At 42.6% G+C, this 25,115-nt stretch overlaps 1 pseudogene; it reads left to right on the top strand.

Moving 5' to 3' along the window:
- The window catches only part of LOC138167709 (zinc finger protein 721-like), a 60,187-nt pseudogene that overhangs the window by 5,084 nt on the left and 29,988 nt on the right, over positions 1-25,115 (top strand).

Below are 25,115 nucleotides of genomic sequence, written 5' to 3'. Positions count from 1 at the left end.
GACTCCCACCTGCTCTCCAGATACCACATCTCACTTCCATGTCCTCACACCAGCCACCCCTGCCATCCTTCGTGCCCAGAAAGCCCTTAGTTATCCATAGCCTTCACAATCCTCAGAGTCATTCAAGACTCAGCCACCCTTTCTGGGAAAGCTGTGCACTCTCCTTTGTTAATGCTTCCTACAGCCTCCGGTTTCCTTTTCTGTGCATGTCCTCTCGTCTGGTATAATTAATGTAAGCTCTCTAAGGAAAGAGGCTCTTGCCTTTTAATGTCCACATCAGGAGCACCAAAGACAGTACCTTGTACATAACCAGAACCTTCTTCTGACTTCACCTGAGTAAGGGCTCTTGGGGTGCTTTCAGATGCCCGGACCTGGGGCCGCAGGGAAGGACCCACTGTCTCTCATAACTCCCGTTTTTCCCCCAGTTCTGCCTCCTGACAACACAGCTTTTCCCCAAGAGAAGGCACCTTCAAAGGGAAGGGAATGGCGCCGATCCACCTGGCAGCCCCAGCCCATCAGGTAAGTGGGGACGTGCTCTTTCTGGAAAAAGCTCAGTATTTCCTATGTGATCTTGTGATTATTCTTTTTAATGTAATTTTAAATTGTTTCTGTGACAGTCTTTGACCCAATCATTATTTGGGGGAGGGGAAGAGGTCATTTTTAAATCTCATTTACTATTCCATCATTTGTTGATATGTCCTTTTATTAGTTGCAATATTAATTATATTATGGTCTCAGGGAGGAAAGGGAATAAGTATTTATATAAGGCCTACTATGTGCCAGCCATTGTGCTAAGCTTAGCTTTATAATCACTGTCTCATTTGATTCTCACAACAACCCTGTAAAGTAGGTGCTGTTATTATCCCCACTTTACAGTTGAGTAAACTGAGACAAACAGGGGTTAAGTGACTTGCCCAGAGTCACACAGTCTGAGGCTGGATTAGAATTCAGGTTTTCCTTACTCCAGGCACAGCCTGGAATTGTGGAATTCCCCAACCTTGGAATTAGAAAATGGGTTGTTGGGGCGGCTAGGTGGCCCAGTGAGTAGAGCACCGACCCTGGAGTCAGGAGGAACTGAGTTCAGTTCCAGCCTCAGACACTTAACATAAAAACTAGCCATGTGACCTTGGGCAAGTCGCTTAACCCCAACTGCCCTCCAAAAAGCAAAAAAAAAAAAATAGGTTTTTAGTTTCTGCCTTTCTTGATTGAGTTCCTCATGCTTTAGCATTTGATCACCTTTCCTGTAATGTTCATGGGACATATATTCTCTAATATGTTCATTCAGAAATCTCCATTGGGTTATCAAATCCATGTTTTCCAACATTCTGTTTATAAATTTCTCTTTATGTTTCTGTTTGTTTTTTTCAAGCTCAGACAGAAAGTGTTTAAGGTTGCTTAAATTTAGTGTATTATTTATGTCGATTTCATTTATCTTTTCTTTACATCAGTTATTCTTTGTTTTGTCACTTATGAATATTCATGGTTTCCTTTATATATTTCACTTAAGTCCTGTCTTTGAACTTTTAAGTTTTAAGCAGCTCTGTTCTTTTTAGCAGAAATGCTTTAAAAGTCCTCCATTTCATTAAAGATTCATTTTTTCACTTGTAACTAAGAATGTAAGTTATTATTGACTGTAATCCTGTACCTTTTGCCTTCTGCAATATTGTATCCGAATTCTCTTTTCTTATATCGTGGTGGTTACTAAGTTTGTACCTGAGTTTTTTCTTTCTGGCTGCTTGTAGTATCTTTTCTTTGCCTGAAAGCTCCAAATTTTGGAAATAATGTACCTGGAAATTTTGATTTTGGGATTTCATTCTGAGGTTTAACAACAATTTATTAAACATTTCTGTGCCAGGCTATGCTGATACGAAGAGAGGTCGATGACAGATAGTTCCTTCCCTCAAAGAGCAAACATTCTGATGAGGGAGGTACATGCAAAAACTATGTAAAAACAAGGATAAATAGGAAATAACAAACCGAGAAAGTGCTCAACAGGTTACTTAATTTCAGGAAAGGTTTCCCATAGAACATGTGATTTTAGCTGATACTGGAAAGAAGCCAGGAAATAGATATGAGAAAAGAGACCATTCCAGGCATGGGGGACAAGCAGAGAAGAGGTAGAAGCTTGTAAAGCCAAGCACAGGCAGCTATCCAGAGGACTGCTGCTGTGAACAGCTTTCAAGGTTCTGATTTCATAGTATAGCAAACTCTCTACTTATTCAATGACAAATCAGGGCAAAACATTCCCAGAAAACCAAGGTACAGCATTCACAATGTTACAACTTATCACAGAAAATCAAAATGCAGTATTCCACATGTCACAGCTCAACAACTTATCACTAAAATGGCCACATAGTTTTCAACAAAGTACAATCATTTAGTAACTCAATCATTCAATCATCCTTAAGGAGGCCTACTTAAGGGTCACAAAGTACAAAAGTCAAAGTTCTCCACACATGAGGTGCAATTAAGTTACAACTTCAACAGTCACTACTCAGTACCCTTTTAAGGGGTAGTGTAAAGTACAAAAGCCATCCACCCCTAGGTCACAAGTAAATTATAATTTCATCAGTGCCTACTCGTATTCTATTAGAACTGACACAGAAATCAGACTTGTGGTGGCAAGACTTTCAAGGATCAGCTGGAGCTGCCGAAGACTCAGGAAGCATGACTGTGGTGCTGGTATTTTGTACACATGTTGGTGTGGCTTTATTAATGTACATGAATGGGGGTGGCCAGGTGGCTCAGCAAGTCAGAGCACCAGCTCCAGTGTAGGGATGACCTGGGGATCAAATCTGGGCTCAGACACTTAGCACCCACCCAGAAACACCTGGCCATGTAATCTTGAGCAAATTACTTAACCCCAATTGCTTAGGGGTGGCCAGGTGGCTCAGTGAGTCAGAGCACTGGCTCCAGTGTGGGGATGACCTGGAGATCAAATCCGGGCTCAGATACTTAGCACCACACCCAGAAATAACTGGCCGTGTAACCTTGAGCAAGTTACTTAACCCCATTGCTTTAAAAAAAAAAAAAGAAACAAGAATGTACATGAAGGTTCTTGTGGCTTTGTTAAGCCTTGTCTTCCAAGGAACAGAGACTGTGAAGGATTTGAGATGAATTGGACACTGTGAGCTCCATTGTGGAGCAGGAACTGCACAGAGAACTGGACAAGGAGGTGGGAGCTGTCTGCCTCTGAACTCAGGTGGCAGTTGATTAGATTCGGGCAGGAGCTAGGACCATGGAAGAGGAGCCAAGGAAGCTGAAAGCCTGCCCCCAGTCAAGATGAAAAAACCTGCCCATGGGTACTGAGTAATGACTCATGAAACAGAGTACTGAGTAGTGACTGATGAAATTATAATTTACTTGTGACCTAGGGGTGGATGGCTTTTGTACTTTCCCTTACCCCTTAAGAGGGTACTGAGTAGTGACTGTTGAAGTTGTAACCTAATTGCACCCCATGTGTGGAGAACTTTGATTTTTGTACTTTGTGACCCAAGCCTCCTTAAGGATGATTGAGTGATCTATTTACTAAATGATTGTACTTTGTTGAAAACTATGTCAGCACTTTGGTAAAAATTATGTGGCCATTTTAGTGATAAGTTGTTGAGTTGTGACGTGTTGAATACTGTATTTTGATTTTCTGTGATAAGTTGTAACATTGTGAATGCTGTACCTTGGTTTTCTGTGAATGTTTTGTTCTGATTTTTTATTGGATAAGTAGAGAGTTCACTATACTATATAATCAGAATCTTGAAAGCTGTTTACAGCAGCAGTCCTCTGGAAAGCTGCTCATGCATGTCTTTACATTAGAATGCTGTATTTTGATTTTCTGTGATGTTGTAATATTCTGAATGCTGTACCTTGATTTTCTGTAAATGTTTTGTTCTGATTTGTTATTGAATAGAGAGTTTGCTATACTATATAATCAGAACCTTTAAATCTGTTCACAGCAGCAGTCCTCTGGAAATGACCTTAGTATCCCTGAATTTCATAATACTTGGAGGGTAGTAAGGTGTAAGAATACTGGAAAGGTAGGAAGGAGTCAGGTTGTGGATAGCTTTTAAAGCCAGAGGATTTTATATTTGGTACTGGAGGCAATATGGAGCTACCAGACTTGACTGAAAAGGGAGTGGAAAGAGATTAGAGATAGGCAGACCCACCAGCAGTGGCCCACATATGAGATGAAGGCCAACACCAGGCTGCTGGAGATATTATGACAGTGAAGCCATTGGGACTTGACCCCTAATTGGATTTGGGGTGAGAGAGATTGAGGAGTCAAGGATGGCACCTGGGTTGTGAGAGTGGAGGACTGGGGGGACCAGTGTCCTTGCCAATGATAGGGAAGTTTGTAATTGAGATGGGCACACTGCATTTTAAGATGTCTGTTGGGCATCCAGTTCTCATTGTCCCATAGGCAGTTGTAGATTCATGTCCAGAGTTTAGGACTGGATAAGAAAATTTGAGAATGCTCACCAGAGATAGGATGGTTGAATCTTGGGAGCTGAAGAGATCACCAAGTGAAATAATATAGGGGGGAAAAGTGAACAGGCACAAAACAGACCCCGGTGGGTCATGGCAAGTCAGAAAGAAGGGAGTTCAAAGGAGATAGTGTCAGAGGCTACAGAAGGTCAGGGAAAGGAGGGGAAAGGCTTTGGATTTGGCATTTAAAAGATCATTGGCCACTTTGAAGAGGGCACTTTTAATTAAAAGATGAGATTGGAAGCCAGACTGCAGAGAGTCTAAAGAAAGTTAGAGGAAAGGAAGTGGAGACAGAGGTTTTGGGTAGTTTTTCTGGAGTTTAGCCATGAAAGAAAAGAGAGATACAGGGTGATAACTTGTGGGGAAGAGCAGATTAAGTCAGGGTTTGGTTCTGTTTTTTCCTAATTTATTTATTTCTTTTTAGTTTACAACATTCAGTTCCACAAGCTTTTGAGTCCCAGGTGAGGGTTTTGTGAGGATGTGGGAGTGGGAGTTTGCTTGTCTTCAGTAGGGTCAAATCCAGTAGAGAGGGAGAGATTGAAGATTAGTAAAGGAGTGGGGATGATTGAGGGGCAAATCTGCTGGGGGGAGACTGGAGAGGAGGGAGAAGGGTGAGCCTTAGCAAGGACAGGGACCACCCCATCAGCTGAGACATGAGTTAAAGTGGAGAGAGTTGCAGAATCATCTAAGTGATTTGAGATAGAGAAGTAAGGGAGCTCGTGGTTAGTGGCCTCAATTTTCAGTGAAATATGAAGCCATGTTCTCAGCTGAGAAAGTGGGGGAAGAGGTTTGAGGACGAATGAGAAGGTTTGTAAAAACAGCTGTGGGGAACAGGATCATTAGTTGATTGGGGAAGTGTAGAGGGCTTACCTTGCAGCCCGAGAGATAATATAACCAGCTTGTAGTGAACCCAGGCAGCACGGGCTTCATGTTTTTCTCAGCTGTATTCATCTCTATATGAATGGGAATAAAATCAGAGGATCATGGGAGTGATGCAAGGCTGAAGCTTTGCAGGAGAAGTTAAGGATAAGGAGGCAAATGGCTCAAGAGAAGAGAAAAGTGTAGCATTGAACTTGTTCACCAAGGGCCCAAGATGATGGTTGAAGGAGAGTACAGCCAGTGCCAGGGTGATGGCTGGGATCGGAGGTTATGGTGGGAATGAATGTTAGGGCAGAGGGAGAGTTGGAATGGCAGTTACAGTAAGATAAGGGACTTTCTGAGTTTATAAACAGTGAAGTGGAACACTTGTGAGTGTGACCATTTAGAAACTAGAAGGTTAAGATGCTATAGGGAGAAGCAGTATGTATGTTGAAGTCCCCTAGGATGAGGGCAGGAGTTTGGGGGCAAGGAACAGAAGGGAGTGACCTGGAGGTCAGTGGAGAATGGTCTGCCAGAATCTTGAGTGATTAATTTGGATTCAAGGCACCTTAAAGGAAGAGATTGCTGACCTGTGGTGGTGAAGGGAGAGTTTGGAGGTGGCAATGGGGAGCAAGGAGCATTCCAACTCCCCCACCTTGATCAGGGAGTTGGGGGAGTGAGTGGCCATGGAAGTTTGTGTCATCAGGAGGGAACTAAAGGAGAGAGAAAGAAAAAGTTTAAGATAAAAGTAAATTTGTTACCTATGAAGTAGGCAGTCCAGACTGCACAGGGGAAAAGGTGGGCAGCTTAAGTGGAGAATGTTCTTGGTGGGGGTTAGTGGTCAGAACTAGGGTTGGTGGGTGTCAGGTTAAGGGGAATAGAAACAAGGGAGCAGGCAGGTAGTAGGTAGGGGGACAGAGATTTGTACAACGACAGGGAGGATTCAGAATCACTGGAAGAGCAAGGAAAAGACAGGATGGGAGTGGTCAGTGCAATATGTGAATCATTGAGAAAATGTAGGTTGTCTTCATTCCCAGGTGACCAGGCAGCTGATATGGAAGCGAGGCAGTCCAGCAATGGAGAGTAAGCCATGAATGTGAGCCCTCTCACCTTGTGGGAAGGGACTCACCACTCAATGAACTGGCCTCATGGTGGGGTTCTGTCAGTGCTCAGGCAATGATGCAGCCAGGATTATGAGGGACACGAGGAGGGGAGTAGAAAGAGTGTGGTCCTGGGGCGTAGAGAACCTGGAGCTGGGGACCATTTTTTAATGTTGCCTTGCTACATGGTGTCCAGGATTTCCTCCTGCCCTCCTTTCCCAAGTTCAGTTCCATCAGCTCTCTCCTGGGGAGGATGAATGCCTGCTTTCACTGCCTGCCTCACAAGGTCATTGTGAGCTTAGTACTTATGGAAAAGTCCCATGCAAATGCTCATATTATTATTGCTTGGGGTAATGACAGGATCCAGCACAAACTCAAACACTCTGTCCGCCCTCATCTGTATTTTGCTTCAGAGGCACCAAAGCCTGAATCATCTTGAGAACTTATCTGTACATTTCCTGCCAGCTTTGCTTTCCCACTGGATCATGGCAAGAGATGGTTCCTGTACAAACAGGAATTGGTATTTGGTGTTTAGGAGTCAGTCACATTCAAGGACGTGGTGGTGGACCAATATAATCTATTTGCCAGATTTAGGCTGGGACTTTTCCTCTTGCTATCTCTCCAGTTACTACTCCAGGCACAGTTCGCTCCTTTTCCAATTGACATATATGACATTCTTCTGCTATCTGTTTTAACAGTGAATGAGAGATACTAATACCTCGATCTTGTGCCCACTGGTGTGTGGCCTGGACCCCCAAATGGCCTGCTGTTTGGTGGACCCATTTTGCTAATACCGGATCATCAGTTTTTGTCAAAGTAGGGACAATATGTTCAGTAGCAATCTTTGCCAGTCGATCAGCATGAGCATTGTACTCACGTTCTGGTGTGGTGGGGGCCACGTGAGCATCTACCATGTTTCCCCGATAATAAGACACTGTCTTATTATTTTTTGGGACAGAAAAACACCAGAGGGCTTATTTTCAGGGGAGGGCTTATTTTAATGAACATTGACAGCAATTTTAATAAACAGGTAAATGTGAACAAAAAAATGTACCTTTATTCAATAAGCAAATCACTGGGGAAGAACAGGATGACGCGCTCACTGCTGCAGCTCTGAGCACGGCATGCGTTTCACCTGGCGGGGGAACGGGGGGACGGTGCATACAGAGGGTACTGTAATGTAGCGTATAGTGCAGGAGATCACCTTCACTACAGTAGCAATCTCAATAGGGCTTATTTTCGGGGGAGGGCTTATTTTAGAGGAATCTTACACAGTAAGGGGAGGGCTTATTTTCGGGATAGGTCTTATTATCGGGGAAACACGGTACATGAAAAACTGACAAGTCAGTGACCAAAGACATGTTCTAGATATCTTCCCATAATTCTTTGCCCCAGACTTGTTTGCCATGAATTTCCCAATTTCCATTTTTCCACATGGGCATCCATGTAGCTAACCCCTTAGCTACCACCCATGAATCAGTGAATATCATGTTGCCCCGATAATAAGACACTGTCTTCTTATTTTTTTTTTGAAAGAAAAACACCAGAGGGCTTGTTTTCAGGGGAGGGCTTATGTTGTCCTGCCTCAGCTCTCCTCCACGGCACTGCTCTCAATGGCACCAGCAAGCAAATCACTGGGGAAGAACAGGATGACGCACTCACTGCTGCAGCTCTGATTGGATGCAGCTCGGAGCGTGGTGTGCATTTCACGGGGGGGGAGGGACGGTGTATACAGAGGGTACCGTAATGTAGCGTGTAGCGCAGGGGATCACCTTCACTACAGTAGCAATCTCAATAGGGCTTATTTTCGGGGGAGGGCTTATTTTAGAGGAATCTTACACAGTAAGGGGAGGGCTTATTTTCGGGATAGGTCTTATTATCGGGGAAACACGGTATGACACTGTCCTCCATGTTCTATTTTGATGGCTTGATATACTGCCATAAGTTCAGCATATTGGCTACTTGCACCTATCCCAGTACTTTCCAAAGTCCTTCTAGTACATGGGTTATAGGCCACTGCTTTCCAATGTCTTTTTTGCCCCAAATATTTTGCTGTCCCATCAGTAAACCATGCATGTCTCTTTTGTTCTTCGGTTAATACATCATATCCCTCATTCCATTTTACCGTGGACTGTACCAACTGTTGCTTTGGCTCAGGGGGTATTTCATTCCTCTCAATTTCTATGTTTGCTACAGATTCATGTAGAGCAGAGACTCCGCTTTTGCCTGTTTTCGCTCTATTTTGAATATACCACTTCCATTTGATTATACTAGCCTCTTGGGCATGTCCAATTCTGTGAGAAGCTGGGGTACTCATTACCCAGGTCATAATTGGGATTCCAGGTCTTAATATTACTTCATGGCCCAGAGTCAGTTGTTCAGTCTCCATCAAAGCCCAATATGCAGCTAACAACTGCTTTTCAAAAGGTGTGTACTGGACTCCAGATGAAGGGAGTTTCCTACACCAAAATCCCAAAGGTACATTTCGGCTTTGTTGTTTTTGCCATAAGCTCCAGTTTGCATAATCATATTGTACAGTCACTTGCAATTCCACTGGACCATTTTGCATGGGCCACAAATCCAGGGCCAATTGTATGGCAGCCTTGGCTTCTTCAAAAGCTTTAGTCTGCTCAAGTCCCCAATCGAATTCATATTTCTTCCGTGTGACCCTATATAAAGGTTTTAAAATCTGTCCCAAATGTGGAATGTGGTGCCTCCAGTATCCAAACAATCCTATGAACTTTGGGGCCTCCTTCTTATTGGTAGGGGTAGGAAAATCCTGAATCTTTTGTCAGGCTTGTGGAAGAATCTCTCATAGTCCCTTGTTCCATTGTATACCCCAAAATTTTACATTTTGAGCTGATCCTTGAACCTTTGCTGGGTTAATTTCCCACCCTTTACTTTTCATATGCTCAATTAGAAGGGTCAAACTCCTTTCCACTACTTTCGCATCTTTTCCCTGTATCATGATATCATCAATGTAGTGGGTAAGCTGTACACCAGGTAGCTTTAATTCATCCAACTGTTCAGCCACAATCCTGTGACAAATAGTGGGGCTATGTATATACCCTTGTGGCAAGCGGGTGAAAGTATATTGTCTACCCTGCCAAGTGAAAGCAAACTGGTCCCATTGTTTAGGGTCTATTGGGATGGTGAAGAAGGCATTCACCAAGTCAATAACTGAATACCAAGTCCCATCATATTTCTGGATCCTTTCTATTAAGGTGATGGTATCTGGAACAGCAGCATACAAAGAAGGAGTCACCTTATTCAACTGTCTATAATCCACAGTCATTCTCCATGTCCCATCTGATTTTCTTACTGGCCAGACAGGATTATTCCATATTGTGGTTGTAGGGACTAACACTCATGCTTCAACATATTCCTTTATAGTAGTGGTAATTTCATCTTGCCCACCTGGCACACAATACTGTTTTAAAATAATTTCTTCAGAAGGTTCAGGTAAAGTGATTGGGTCCATTTTTAGTTTTCCCACTAAAACTGTATTAATTCCTATCTTCCTCACAGCAAATTGGTATCTTCCTTCAGGTAAATTCAGAGTCATGCCTCTCGATACATCTATTCCAATGATGTATTCAGGAATGGGTACAACAACCACAGTATATTCTTTCTTAGGTAACTGCCCAGTTTTCATTGTTATTTTAACTTGTCTGGCTGATATTTCAGTGCCTCCTAGACCTGTGATGGTAATAGGAGTTCCATGTTTAAACTTATCAGGGTTTCCATAGATAAGTGTGGCCTCAGCCCCAGTATCAAGCAGCGCCCTAGTCACAGTAGTTGATCCATTCTTCCAATATATTGTTAAACCAATATGGGGTCTGCAATCTCTTCTGCATATTTCTTTTATCTGGGCTGGGGCTTGGCCTATCTCCTATTCCCCCTGAAGGTGGGGCAAACTTGGATACAAAGATTCAGATTCAGAAATACCTGCGGGGGTGGTTCCTGCTTCCCTGTTCATTCTAATGCTAAGTACCTTTTCTTGGTACAGCTTATGCAGCTCTTCAGTTGGAATACCATCTATTCTTCTAAAGTCCACCCCTGCTCTTAATAGAGCAGTAAACAGTTCCCTTCTTGTTGGTCTATTTTGTCTCTGAATCCTCTGGCTGTTTACTCTTCTCTCTTGAGGCAATTTATCTTGTCCCCATTCCCCTAAATCATTTAATTGTGAAATCTTATCCAGCACCTCTGAAAGAGGGTGCCGTATTTCTCCAATTAATAGAGTCAGAATTAGGTGCTTATATGCAGGAGAAGCCGTCTTCACTATGATATTTCTATGAGGAACTCCTAGGGGGGTATCATAATATGCATTTGCATCTCCAATCATAATAGCAGTTTTCATTACCTCCTCCTTTAGCTTTCTCATACAGTCTCTAAGTGAGTACCAGGGTCTGTCTCCCCTAGGCCACATAGATTCAGTAGGATATTGCTTTTTTCATCCCTCTGCAGCTAAGGCTAGAAGATTAGTTTTGTTGTTAACTCCTTACATATGGTGATCCCTAAAAGCCTGGTGTACAAAAGGATTCTGACTGATACTTATGAATTTTAAACAGCCCGCACTGTCCAGTGTTATTCCTCAGGCGCCTTCATCACTGATTCTCACCATCCAAGATACTAAAGACTCTCCCATACTTTGAGTGAATCTACTCAATATATCAGTGATCTCCTGTTGAGTGAAACCCTCAATTATCTCCCTGGACTCTGTTTGGCCCCGCGGTTCTCCTGTCTTGTTCTTCTTATGGGGAGAATTTCTGCCTTAGAAGACTCCTCATCTAACCTTGTTCCATTCTCCTCACACATATTCTCCTGGCAGCTGCCCAGCCTGTACAAAAGCTGCATGCACATTCCTTCTGCTAGTTTTTTGCTTTCTTTTAGCTACATGAACAGTAGCTTGTTCCTGGACCACATGAGTCCAGGTTTGCTCTTCTGAATGCTGTGACACAGAAGAATCCTCAGGCAAACCAGCTGACTCCCTAGCCACCCTGCGGCATTACCCTCCCACTGTGCCCCCCACACACCACCCTCGTCCCCTCTGCACAAGCCCATCTCCAGCCCCGCCACCGTGTCCGTGCTGCGCCTGCTCCAGAGTCACGCACCAGCACCCACCGCACGGATGAGCCGGGCCCAGGAGGGGTCGTGAGGCCCTTTACACGACGGAAGGGTCAGTCTGCGCTTGTCCCAGTGCAGGAGCTCTGACCGGCCGGCCAGCGGACTTTCCTCCCTGATCGTCACTCGATAGTACTTAGTCAGTGACACCCACTGGCTTTTAGAAAGGGCGTGGAGTAAGATGGGGAGGAGAACACTCGGTACAAACCCCCCCACACACACACACACACAGGTGATGGACTCCCCCACCGGCCAAGCCAGAGCCCAGAGCCAAGGGCCTCATGCTGACAAAGCGCGTGCAGCACGCGGCTTGCAGCTTCTGGCTGCGGGAGGCCTTTCCTCGCCTTCCCCACCCCAGCTGCCATCTCCACAACCCTGCATTTGACTTTTAAAGTTCCAGTGGTGAGGCAAGTGAGCAGAAGCAGGACAGCAGTTTCTTCAGTCCCAACAACAGTGTGATGACAAACAGCTATGAAGACCCCAGCGCAGCTCCTGGCAGAAATGATGGTCTCAAGAAGCAGGACCCGTGTGGGAAGGTGCTTTTCTTCACCACGCGCATCTATCACAAGAGTTTTGTTCTTTTTTTCATTGGGGGGGGGGAGAGAAAATGTTTGTCACTTGAAGAAATAACAAAGAGTCACAATATGTGTAACCTCTCTGAGGGCGTCACCCCTGGGGAACACTGAAGCCCTGAACACTCTTGAGAAAACCTTGGTACAGTTCCTGTCAACACAGTTTCTCTTCCCACATTGTAGCAGCAAGCACCCCAAGCGTCCTCAGGGTTTGCCGCCCATACAGGTTCTTGGATCTGCTTTGTTAAAGGAAAGCAACTCAAAATGGGTTAACAAGCTTACTTTAATCAGTCAGACATATATTGTTTACCTAGTTCAGGGGAAAAAGGTCAGCACCCCAAACTTCAAAGCATACAGGCAGAATTATCAAGACAGAAACAGATCAAGTAGACAGATTTCCAAACTGTCCAACCATTACATCCATACCCAGTCAACATCTGGGTTTCCACATCTGGGTTTTTCAAAGCCGGGGGACTCTCAACAACGGCTTCCCAGAATTCAGATCAAATCACAGAACACTTTTCAAAGTGAATCCCCAAAACAAAGCCTCACATCAGGGCTTATATAGCCTTCTCCTGGCTCAGAGAATGTAACAACCTTATTGACTCACTGGCCAATCAAGAAGTATCTACTGAAAAACAAGCCTCCCACCCCAGGCTTCAGGTGCACTTTAGCCTAGGGGCGGGGAAGATCTTTAAAATTTACATTCGCATTACACACATCTATATGAGGGACATCTCCTGGCTAACTCTGAGTATATTTACTATTTCAGGAGTCAGTGACCTTCAGAGACGTGACTGTGGACTTCACCCCAGAGGAGTGGGGGCAGCTAGGCCCTTCTCAGAAGGAGCTCTACTGGGAGGTGATGCTGGAGAACTTCAGGAACCTAGTGTGCCTGGGTGAGGCCCCAGACTCTGCCCACCGGAGGGGCTTTGCTTCTTCTCTTAGTGACTAGTGTAGGGTGTCTCTGGTATTTCCTGGTCCTGTTGAGGACAAGAGAGATAGGATGGGAGGGTGACCTGTTCAGGTCATGGGATCCTACATCTTGACCTCAGAGCCTCCCTGATTCCATGCCCTCATTTTACAAATGAAGAAACTGAGTGACAAGAGGCATTGCCTTGCCCACATTCACACGTGGGCAAGTAACTCTCAGCTGAAGGTCCTCTGGAGCCAGTGTTTCTTCCATGGTACCTTGCTGCCTCCAGGGATGTTTGGACACCCAGAACCTGGCAGCTTGATGCTGTCCCTTGGCTTGCAAACTGACCTTTCACCCCCATTCCCTCAGACCTGAGATTGCCCTCTGACATCCCATTACAGAGGCCTGAATACAAGAAAGGTTCCCCACCTGTTAACAGTGAACGAACAGGTCACACGAACTCATTTTTTCTTCTAGCCTAAATCCACTCTGTACCCTATTTCCTTGTACTTACTAGTATCAGAAACAGTGTTCTCCAGAGGTCCATTTGCCCCCTTCAGGTCTCCCTATTATGCTTTCTTAACCCCAAAGAGAAAGGGCCTAGGATTGAGTCTTAAGGTGGTTTGCAGGCCCAAAACGCTTTCCCATTTGTAATGGACAGGACTTGCAGCTTCAAAACCACATGTGATCTGCCAGCTGGAACAATGGCAAGCATTGTCGATGCCAAGGAGAGACGTTGCCCAAAGAAGCAGTCCAGGTGAGGCAGTGACTCATTGAGCCATGCACGTGACCTATTGTGAGGGAATGCCACAACTCTGGATGTTTGTGACACTTTTTTGCCTTGGTTCTCTCCCTGTTTGACCACTTACCCCATTCTTCTTTAGGGCTCCCTGACTTAGGGGTATCACCCACTTAATAGGTATCGTCCCACCCCCTTGTTTGTCAGATGCTGTAGAAAGGTCCAGAAGATGGATAAGTTAAGAGTCATTAGAATGGACAATTCAGTAATGGATGGTGACCTTGGAGAGGAGAGTTTCAGTCAAATGATGATATTGGAAACCTCATTGCAGAAGGTTTAGAAGAGTGAAAGGAGAGGAAGTAGGGAAATGAATGTACCAACATTTTTTAGGATTTGTCTGGGAAGAGGAAAAGATCCACAGCTTGAAGAGACATTTGGGTCTGGGGAGAGTTTTGGAAGGATAGGGATTCTTAGATGTGTTTGTAGAGAGCAAAAATTAAACCAGTAGATAGGGTGATGTTAAAGATAAAGAAACTAGCCTGTTATGGTCCCTAAAGAATGGTTGTGTGACTTCTAGGGCTGTCTCTCAAAGAGATCATAAAAATCGGAGACACAGATGTTTATAGCAGCTTTTTTTTTCATGGCCAAGAACTGGAAATTGAGGGGATGTCCATCAGTTGGGGAATCGCTGCACCAGTGGTGGTATATGAATGCAATGGAATACTATTGTGCTATAAGAATGATGAGCAGATAGATTTCAGAAAAACCTGAGAGGACTTACATGAACTGATGCTGTGCAGAACCAGGAGAACAGTATATACAGTAACAGCCACATTGTGCAATGACTAACTTTGACAGACTTAACTCTTCTCAGTGATACAAAGACAGTATCAAAAATTTTGTGATGTAGCCAAAACAGTCTTTAGGGAAATTATATCTTTAAACACCTTCATTAAGAAAAAAAAAGAAGTATAGATCAACAATTTGGGCATGAGACTAAAAAACACTAGAAAACAAAAACATTTTAAAAATCCAAATTAAAGACCAAAATAGAGATCCTGAAAATCAAGGAAGAGATGATCAAAATTGGAAGCCAAAAACAAACTTAATACATAAATAAAACTAGGAACAGTACCCCCCCCATACTATATAATGAATAGAGGGCTAAATTTGATGTTAGTAAGACCTGATTTCAAATCCAGCTTCACACGTTTACTGGTTTTGTGATGCTAGGCAAGTCACTGGTGTTTTCCTTCAGTTTCCTCATTTTTTAAATGGAAATAATACTGCTCAGGGGTTTTGAGTCTAAAAGAATATCTATAAAACTCTTGGCAATTTTCAATCATATATGACTCTCTGTGACCACATTTAGGGCCTTCTTGGCAAAGATACTGGAGTAGTCTGCCATTTCCTTCTCTAGCACATTTTACAGATGAGGAACTGAGGCAAACAGAGTTAAGTGATTTGCCCAGAGTCACCAGCTAGTAAGTGTCTGAAGTCATATTTGAACTCAGGTCCTGTTGCCTTCAGGACCAGCACACTATCCACTGGGCCCCCTAGCTGCCTGAAATACAAATTATTATTATGTGAATCATTAGCCAATAAAACTGACAATCTAATGAAATACATTAATATTGGCAAAGTACAGAGTACCCATATTAACAGAACAATAGAGAATTTAGGCAACCCATTCATTCTTAGAAAAAAAAATTGTGGGGCAGCTAGGTGGCGCAGTGAGTAAGAGCACCAGCCCCTGAATCGGAAGGACCCGGGATCGGTTCTGGCCTCAGATGCTTAACACCCACACACAAAAAAATGGCCATGTAACCTTGGGCAAGTTACTTAACCCCAATTGCTTTAAAAAAAAAAAGAAAGAAAGAAAAATAAATTGAACAAGCCATAAAAGAACTGCCAAAGGAAAAACCCTTCTAGAACAGTTGAAATCTCCCAAACATTTAAAGAATAATTCCAAAAGTTGTGATTGAAATTAAGGTACATGGTGGCAACAAAGTTCCAAACACATTCACTTTATTGGTAAAAGACTAACAGATACTCAGAAATGGGGTCTTTAGCTCCTTAGCAAGTCTGAGACTGAAAAAGGCTGATAAACACTTCATGGATGAGAATTTGAGGCAAACAAAAGTTAAATGACTTGCTCAGGGTCACACAGTTGACAAGTTTTTGAGGACAGATTTAAACTCAGGTCTTTATGACTCCAGGACCAGTGCTCTATACACTGTGCTGCCTCTGAATGCTATTTCTCTTAAAAACACCAGAAAATATAGAAATAAATGGACCTCTCCTTAACTTGATGAATTAATATATACCTAAAACTAAGAGCCAACATTATATGTAAAGGAGGCAAGTTTACCTCTGAGGTATCATACTATTGATGGGATAAAAATGAATGTTTAAACAACAATGGCTGTGCTTGGGCATTAAAAAAAAGATAAAATATATGGTAACATAACATATCAAGGTGAGGAAATCCAGGAACAAGCAGAGATAAACATGGAGAATATTTGGATGAAAGTCTAATGGGGAAGAAACAAGAGATGTTGCTGTATACTATAGACCAACTATAGACTAGAATTTTTTCCAGTAAGATCAGGGGCAAAACAAGGATATCAACTCTCACATCTTCTGTTTGACATAATATTAGAAATACTGACTAAGATAAAATTCAAATAATAAATGTAAACAAAGAAGAAAAATTAAAATTTTTTTGCAGGTGATACAGTATACTTAAGAGAATTCCAGAGAAACAGGATTAATTTATGCTATTAAGAGTGTTCATCTAGAAGCATAATAGATTGAGAATCTTAAGGAAAATGATAGGGGACAAAGTAGAAACAAAGGGGGCCTAGTGATACTAGATATCAAAATATATTACAAAGCAGCAGTTCTCAAAACAGTTTGGTATTGGTTAAACAAATTAAAGAAACAAGGAAGAGATTACCCAGCAGATCAGTGGTTAAGGGAAGAATTCATGAACAAAAGATAGAAAGGATCACAGAAGATGAAATGGATAATTTTGATATAAAATCAAAAAGGTTTTGCACATATACACCCATTACAGCTAAGATTAGAAAAGAAAAAAATAACTGGGAACTACTGGCAGTGGTCCCTTGTCCCCAAGATTCCTATACCTTTAACCAGTTCCTCCCTGTTAGTGAGAATTAGATCCAAAATAGGATTTCCTTTTCCTGGTTTTTCCATCTTCTGAAGGCAGTGGCAAGTCAAGAAGGCAGTTCTTTTATCAAAGAGATAGAGTATGTGCATGCACTCTATCATGTCTGGACAATCGAAGTACTCCCCCCCCCACACACACACACACCCTCTACCAGGCTTTTGATCTGTTTCCACACTCCTCATCTATCTCATCTATTTCTTTTCTGTCCAGTTGGTCTATACTATATAGCAACATTTGTTTCTTTACCATTAGACCTTCATCCAAATATTCTCCATGTTTCTCTCTAGTTCCTGGATTTTGTCACCTTGAAATGTGATGTTGCCATATATAATTATCTTTTTTTATGCCCAAACATAGCCATTGTTGTTTAAACATTCATTTTATCCCATCAATATTGTGATACCTCAGAGGTAAACTTGCCTCCTTATCTAGTTCCTTCTGTTTGTTGCCTAATCTTTGGGTATTTGAGTTTGGATGCTTGAAGCTGTGGGTTGAGGAAAGTGTGCACACTACATTCCATCCTGTTTTTTACTTTTTCCTTTTGTATTAAGGATGGCTCCTGTCTTCACTATTATTTGATCCACCTCAGCTGTGTAAAGCAGAAAGAGAGGAAAAATAAATTAGGAGAGTAACCATTGGCTAAGAGGAAATAAAAAGACTTCTGTTTGAAAAAGATATGATGGTTTGCTTAGAAAATCTAGGTAATTAACCTTTAAACAGACTGAGGTTGCTTAAAGCCCCAGCAAAGTAGTGGGATGAAACATGAATTCTCAAATTCATCATCATCATTTCTGTTTGACTAACAAACCACATAAGGTAAAGATAGAAATTGAAATTCCACTTACATATTACAAAATATATGGTAGTGAATGAATCAAGAGGTAGAAACATAAAAATGTAAAACAGTCATTACAGAGCTGAAGGAAATCATTGAAGGGAGATTTAATGGTCATGGATGGTCCACATCGACTAAACAAAAATAAAATTTAAAAGACTAAATACAACTTAATTTGGTTAGAATCAGACAAAAGCACCTGTAGGAAGAAAACACCCAGGATGTGGGGGGATGATTCTTTAAATCAGGAACGGGAGGATTCTAGCACTGTGAGACGTGGATCTTTTAAAGTCCTAATGACCAAAGTTACTGATCCTCGTTAATCAATTTAAAAATGGATTTGTGTGATGGACGCAGTGAGCAAGGCGTGGGAATGGATGTTTGTGGCAACTTTGGCAAATCATCCTCAAAGTAGCAAATTGCCAAGAAAACTAGAGAATGGTTTAACAGTAAATAAGTTTTAGAAAATAATCTTTTTTGCTGGAAAACACTAGGTGTTCATTAAGGGAAGAAGAAGATATTCACATTCTTTTATTTCTTTCAGATTGGAAAACTGAGCATGAAAACAAGGAGTCATCCCCAGAACTGGGTATTTCAATGGCAGAATCAGCCCAGGAAAGACTCTCAGGAGATGGTCCCTTTGTTGCCACATTGGGAGTAGTCCAGGAATGCTATGCCCAGTTAGAGAGGCATCAAAGCAATGAGAAGGAATATGCTCAGCAAGTAAGAATCACACAGAGGAAGCCCTCCAATAAGCCAAGAGGCAATGAATACAGTAAATATGTTGGAATTGGCAGAATGATCTTTGTTCCATCAGAAAGAGTAGGAAAGAGTCTTGACAAGAGTGTTACACACAGAAAGTGCTTCAGGGTGTGTTCAGACCTAAGGACAAGTAATGGAACATGCCCCAACAAGATATTTTCTAAGTATAGTGAATATGGACAACACTTTAGGTGTAATTCAGCCCTACTTAAAGATCGTAGAATATGTGCTAGAGGGAAACATGCATGTAATGATTGTGGGAAAACTTTCAGGTTCAGATCAGTACTTATTCAACATCAGAGAATTCATACTGGAGAGAAACCTTATGAGTGTCATATTTGTGGGAAGGGCTTTAGTCAGAGGTCAGGACTTACTCAACATCAGATAATTCATACTGGTGTGAAACCTCATGAATGTAAAATATGTGGGAAGGGCTTTAGTCAGAGATCAGGACTTACTCAACATCACACAACTCATACTGGAGAAAAACCTTATGAATGTAATGTATGTGGAGAGATATTCCGACTGAGAACACAACTTACTCAACATCAGACAATTCATAATGGAGAAAATCCTTATGAATGTAATGTATGTGAGAAGGGCTTCAGTCGGAGATCAGGACTTATGCAACATCAGAGAATTCATACTGGAAAAAGATATTATAAATGTGATACATGTAAAAAGGTCTTTCACTGTAGGAAGGGACTTATCCTACATCAGACAATTCATAGTGGAGAGAAACGTTATAAATGTGATGAATGTGGGAAGGCATTCCGCTGGAGGAGAGGACTTACTCTACATCAAAGAACCCATGGTGGTGAGAAACCTTATGAATGTAATAAATGTGGGAAGGCCTTCCGCTGGAGAAGAGGACTTACTGTTCATCACAGAATTCATGTTGGTGAAAAACCTTATGAATGTAATGAGTGTGGAAAAGCCTTCAGTCAAAGATCAAGACTTACTCAACATCAGATAATTCATACAGGAGAGAAACCTTATGAATGTAATGAATGTGGGAAGGCCTTTCGACAGAGAACTGCTCTTACTGAACATCAAACAATTCATACTGGTGAAAAACCATATGAATGTCATGAATGTGGAAAAACTTTCCGGCAGAAGACTGAACTGAACCAACATCAGACAACTCATACTGGTGAGAAACCTTATGAATGTAATGACTGTGGGAAGGCCTTCCGTCAGAGAACACAACTAACTCAACATCAGAGAATTCATACTGGTGAGAAGCCTTTTGAATGTAATGAATGTGCCAAGGCCTTTGGTCACAGCCGAGAACTTAAAAGGCATCAGAGAATTCATACTGGAGAGAGACCTTATGAGTGTAATGAATGTGGGAATGCCTTCCGCTTGAGCACGCACCTTACTCGACATAAAAGAATCCATACTGGAGAGAGACCTTATGAGTGTAATAAATGTGGGAATTCCTTCCGCTTGAGCACGCACCTTACTCGACATAAAAGAATTCATGCTGGAGAGACACCTTATGAATGTAATGAGTGTGGATATGCCTTTCGACTGAAAATACAGCTTACTCACCATCAGAGAATTCATACTGGAAAGAAACTATGTATTTAATAATTATTATGGGAAAGCTTTCCTCTTCCACAAACACTTTACAGAACATCATTTTAGGCTGGGCCATATGATGGAGATGGAAGGCCCTTTAGCCAGGGTACATAACTTAATATGTTTCCTATATTTCATGCTGGAATGAGGCCTTATGAAGCTAATGAACATAAGAACGATTTTAACCAGCATTATAATCCTTTGTTGGGAGAGAATTGAAACCAAAGGGAAACCTTGTAGACGAAGCAAATCCATGCCTGCTTTCCCATATTGACTATTTCAAATGTTTCTCTCCTAAAGCTCACAGCCATCTCCCTCCCAGAAACCGCATAGCTATTGCACCTGACCTTGATTCTTAATTTGCTGGGGGAGATTTGGGGTGATTTTACAGGTGTTTTCTGCTTGACTTCCACTCAGAAGTAAACTTAAGAACTTAACTTCCTTGTAGGACTCCCTCTTTGACTAGAACTTTGGGGACGTCTGGTTTTGCAAAGATCACATTTAGACAGCATTTTGTGCCATATACCACAATAGTTTCAAATTATTTGAAACCTGTATATAAGATATTTTCTTTTAAAGTAAGTTAGAAGAATCTCATAGGTTGTATCTTAGACAACTTTGGATAGGGGGAAGAATCTTAACCAAACAAGGAATAATAGGTGATCATTAAAAACAAAATAATTTTATTACACAAAATTTTAAAACTTGTCAAAAAAAGCTAGAATAAGAAAAGTCTTGTGAAAATATCTGTGTCAGGAGTCATTGATAAAAGTGATCTCAAAGAGAGACTGGGAGTTGATAGATTTGTAAGACCCAAACCCATTGACTAATAGACTAAAAGCCTTTGAAAGGGCTTTCTGTTTGGGAGAGCAGAGAGTTTCATGATGTGTGCAGTTTATCTTTAGAGCTTTTTTTGCTCCTTTTTATGTTACATACAGAAGTGGCCTGCATACTGTATTCAGACTTTCCCAGGGGGACCTGGGCAAGGGCAAATGGGAGTCAGAGAAAAACACTGGAGGGGTCTTCCTAAGATTTTACCAAATCACTGTTATTGGCCTGGAGTCTGGCTGGCTGGGACATAGGTTAAATACAGATAAGGAAACTGAGGACTCTAGTGGTTGTGGCTTGTCCTTACTGACACAAGTAATAAGAACAGGTGGTAAAATTCAAAGCCAGGTCTTCCTGACTGTTGGTCTGGCGCTTTATCAGTTATGTTTCATTGTCTCCTGAGGCCATCAGAGACAAATACGTCCAAACCAAAATGATTCCCAGATTGTGGATGTGAAATGTACACTTTACTAAGAGAAGTTACATGGTACTTTAGGTCATCTGCAGAGGCTATGCTTACAAAGGTGCCCAAGACGGAGACCAGGCTATCAATCAAAAAACAAACATTTTTTAAAAAATATCTAGTGTGTATCAGGTACTGATAGAGGTAGGAGATGCCAGAAAAAGCATTGACCATCCTTGCCCTCAAGGACCATATGTTCAACTAGGGAAGAACATGATTTCTACAGACAGATGCAAGATACACAATGGTATTATGTGGATGTTAACCACTGGAAGGCTCAAGAAAGACTCCTTGAAGGAAGGCGCTCTTGGGATGGGACATGGGAGCCAAAAGGAAACACTTATTGGGACTGGGACCTATATGAAACATGAGCTAGGTTCTGCCCATCCCATCCATTAGGCATCAGGACCTAAGCGAACTTAACCTAGGCTGCCTTTTTGGGAATGTGAGTATAACAAACTTGGCCTGACCTCTGCACTACATTTCCCAGAAGTTCTTTCCTACCTAGTATTCCTCCATTCATTACAAGTGAGATTCCACTTCTGTTAGCATGGAATTGGTGAGACAAAGGATCCAGGTTTCTAAGCCTCTCTCTGTATTTTTGGATAGCAGGAGAAGGAGGAAGCACCCCATGCCAATTTCTTCCTTGTCTATTTTACCATAGTTGAAATTATTTGGTTATATGACCTTCAATTATCCAATTGGTATTATGGTGTGTGGTGTCAGATGGTGATTTAAACTGGATTAGAAGTTCATAATGATTCAATGTCAGCATAGCAAGAGAACTCCAGTGGCGTGTCTCAGGGTTCTGTGTTTGGCCCTGGGATGTTTGACATTTTTACCACTTACTTGCATAAAGCCATAGATGGCTTCCTCATAAAATTTGCAGATGACACAGAGATGAGAGAAATAAACCAGATGGAGGGCTGAATCAAGGACTCAAAGGATCTTGACAAGGTGGCAGCACTGGGCTGAGGATGAAAAGAGAAAATTCAGTTTCACATTCTTATGTGAAAAGTCACATGTCTGCATGTGAAAAAGTTACCTTCCCAAGAGTAACAGGGAAGCAATTCTTAGAAGGATCTGGGCGTTTTAGTGAACTGCCAGCTCCAAACGAGTCTGCACAATGATATGACAGTCAAAAGCTGATGCCGCGTTAAGCAGCATCTCGAGGAGGAGAACTTCCAGAAGGAAGGAGATGATATCCCGACAGTTTGTTCATTGTTGCTCTTTGTACTCGGAAGAAGACCAGAATGACATTGTGATGTTGGGGTCAATGTAGGGTATGGCCAATGACTGATTGTATCAGCAATGCCATATTCACAATGCCTATGGAGATTACAAATATGCTGATATAATTATCCATTACAAAATACGTCACGCTTGCCATATGGGGAAATAAACTAGAAAATTTATTAAGATACCAAAAGACTGAGTCCCAAAACCAGAAAGTGAAAGCCATCAGAGTAGTTATGATATTGGCACAGGTAGATAAAGTAGAAAGCACCCACATTTTCAAGCCTTTAAAACAGAACAGGCTACCTCAGGCAAAGGTCCTCCTCTCCCCACTCACAGCAACCACCCAGCGTCCGGGAAGCGCGCTCCCAGCAGCTCTGGCCCCTGGCAGTCCTCAGCAGGAGTCCTTAGCAGAAATTCTGGCTAAGTCAAAAAGGGCTTTGCGCTGCCGCTGCCTCTGCTGCTGCTGCCGCCGCCGTCACCACCACCGCCAGCCACCGCAGGAACGCTAGCTTGGCTTCCGCTTCCTCTTGCTCCGCCCCTTCCTGCTACGTCAGCAAGTCCAACGGGGCATGGAAGATCTTTAAATCCCATAACCCTTACACTGATCAGACCAACATGAGCTCCGACAACTCTCCAACAGGTTGGGTACAAATTATATGAACACTTGGGATTTACTCTGGCTTTGTTAGCTCTCGCCTGGAGTACTGTGTTCTGGCATGTGCATGGAGGCTGGTAAGAACTTTGGAACTGACTGTGACATGGGAGACACTGGCACAGGGCTGCCCAGCAAGGTGTGTCCTCATCAGAGAAGGTGCTGTGCTCTGGGAACAAAACAGAATTAAAGTATCTCCAAAGAAATGTGAGATGCACAAATTTAGAGAATCTCCCACAAATGATCATACGGACTATTTGTGCCCAACCCACGGTAGAGCATTCCGAGCTTGTGTTCCTCTGGTCAACCACAGTCGGACACTCGGTAACTTGATGCTAACATAGTGATGTCCTTTGGTCCTCTTCAAGAACCAAGGACAGCAACCAGACCTGACCAAAGGCTGCCCAGAAGAAGCAGCCAGGGCAGGGTCTGAAGTCCTCAACAGATGAGAATACTGTGAAGGAAATGGTCCAGTATAGCCTCAAGGAATGAAACCTCTCCGCTTTAAGGTTTGCACAGTGTTTTACAGGGACTGCCCCAGCTGACCCTTATAACAACACTGAAGAGCATGCTCTCGGGGCAGCCAGGTGGTGCAGTGAGTAAAGCGCCGGCCCCGGAGTCAGGAGGACCTGAGTTCAGTTCCGGCCTCAGACACTTAACACCCACACAAAAACACTAGCCATGTGACCTTGGGCAAGTTACTTAACCCCACCTGCCCTCCAAAAGGCAGAAAAAAAGAGAGCATGCTCTTATTCTCATCTTACAAATGAGGAATCTGACGCACAGGGAGGTGACTTGGCCAAGGTGACACAGCTGACAGATGTGTGAGGCAGGCTATCAAGTTGGGTCTTCCTGACTCTATGCAGCACAATTCACTATACCCTACTGTCTGTTACAAGCAACGGGTATCCTTGGCAAAGAGAAGAACCCTTCCATTAAATACTGGAGTCAGGAGAGTGAGAGGGAAGGCCCACATAAGATTTTGACATGCAGAGTGTGGAGAGGAGAGAGACCATAGAAGAATGAATTTCCTCCTCTCTCGGTGGGGCATGAGGCAAGGTTCTGTCAAGAGGTACAGAGAGGTGGTGTGGGAAGCTTGAAGGGAGAAGAGGTGGAATTTCCTGTCTGGAGAATGAAATACAATGAGGAGGAGGCAAAATGATATTTTTTGTAATGAGAATCCAATGAAGATCAGGTAGTTCTCTGACTTCCTTCAGCAGTATGTGAAGAGGAGAAGAGGTGGATGAAGAAGAGGGGAGTCTAGGGTTGGGTTTGACAAAGGTAGATGAAGCACACACGGATCAAGTTTTGGAGAGGTTAGAGCAGACACTAAAATTACAGAACAAAATTTTTTTTCTAAATATTAACATACTCATCAAGGATAGACAGGTCCTACTAGGAGTCACGGGCAGGCTGATAACAGGAGCCTCCATGGTAATAAAAATTCTGTTAGATCTAAAGGTCTATGACTTCTTGATGCTGATTTACATGATTTCACAAGAAGTATGTGGCTTCCTGTTTGTGGTTGAGGTTCAATGAACGTGCATGTTGTGGGGCATTATGGGAGTGGGAAGCCCAGTGTTTGAAAAAGCATCAATGTGTAGATGGAAGCCCTTTGGTATAATGCAAGGAGAGAATGAGACAGAGGAAGGACCTGTGAGCCAAGTTCTGAACTTTTACCATGCCAACCAAAAAAAACCATTATTGCATAGCATTTCTTTGCACTCAGATGTAACTAATAACCCACAGCTAGGTCCAGGGAGGCCGTGGC

This window comes from Petaurus breviceps, unplaced genomic scaffold, assembly GCF_028583685.1.
Source record: "Petaurus breviceps papuanus isolate PSGF00001 unplaced genomic scaffold, PetGlider_PUasm1.0 287, whole genome shotgun sequence".
In the NCBI taxonomy this organism is placed as follows: domain Eukaryota; kingdom Metazoa; phylum Chordata; class Mammalia; order Diprotodontia; family Petauridae; genus Petaurus; species Petaurus breviceps.
This window is presented reverse-complemented; position numbering and strand designations above follow the sequence as displayed.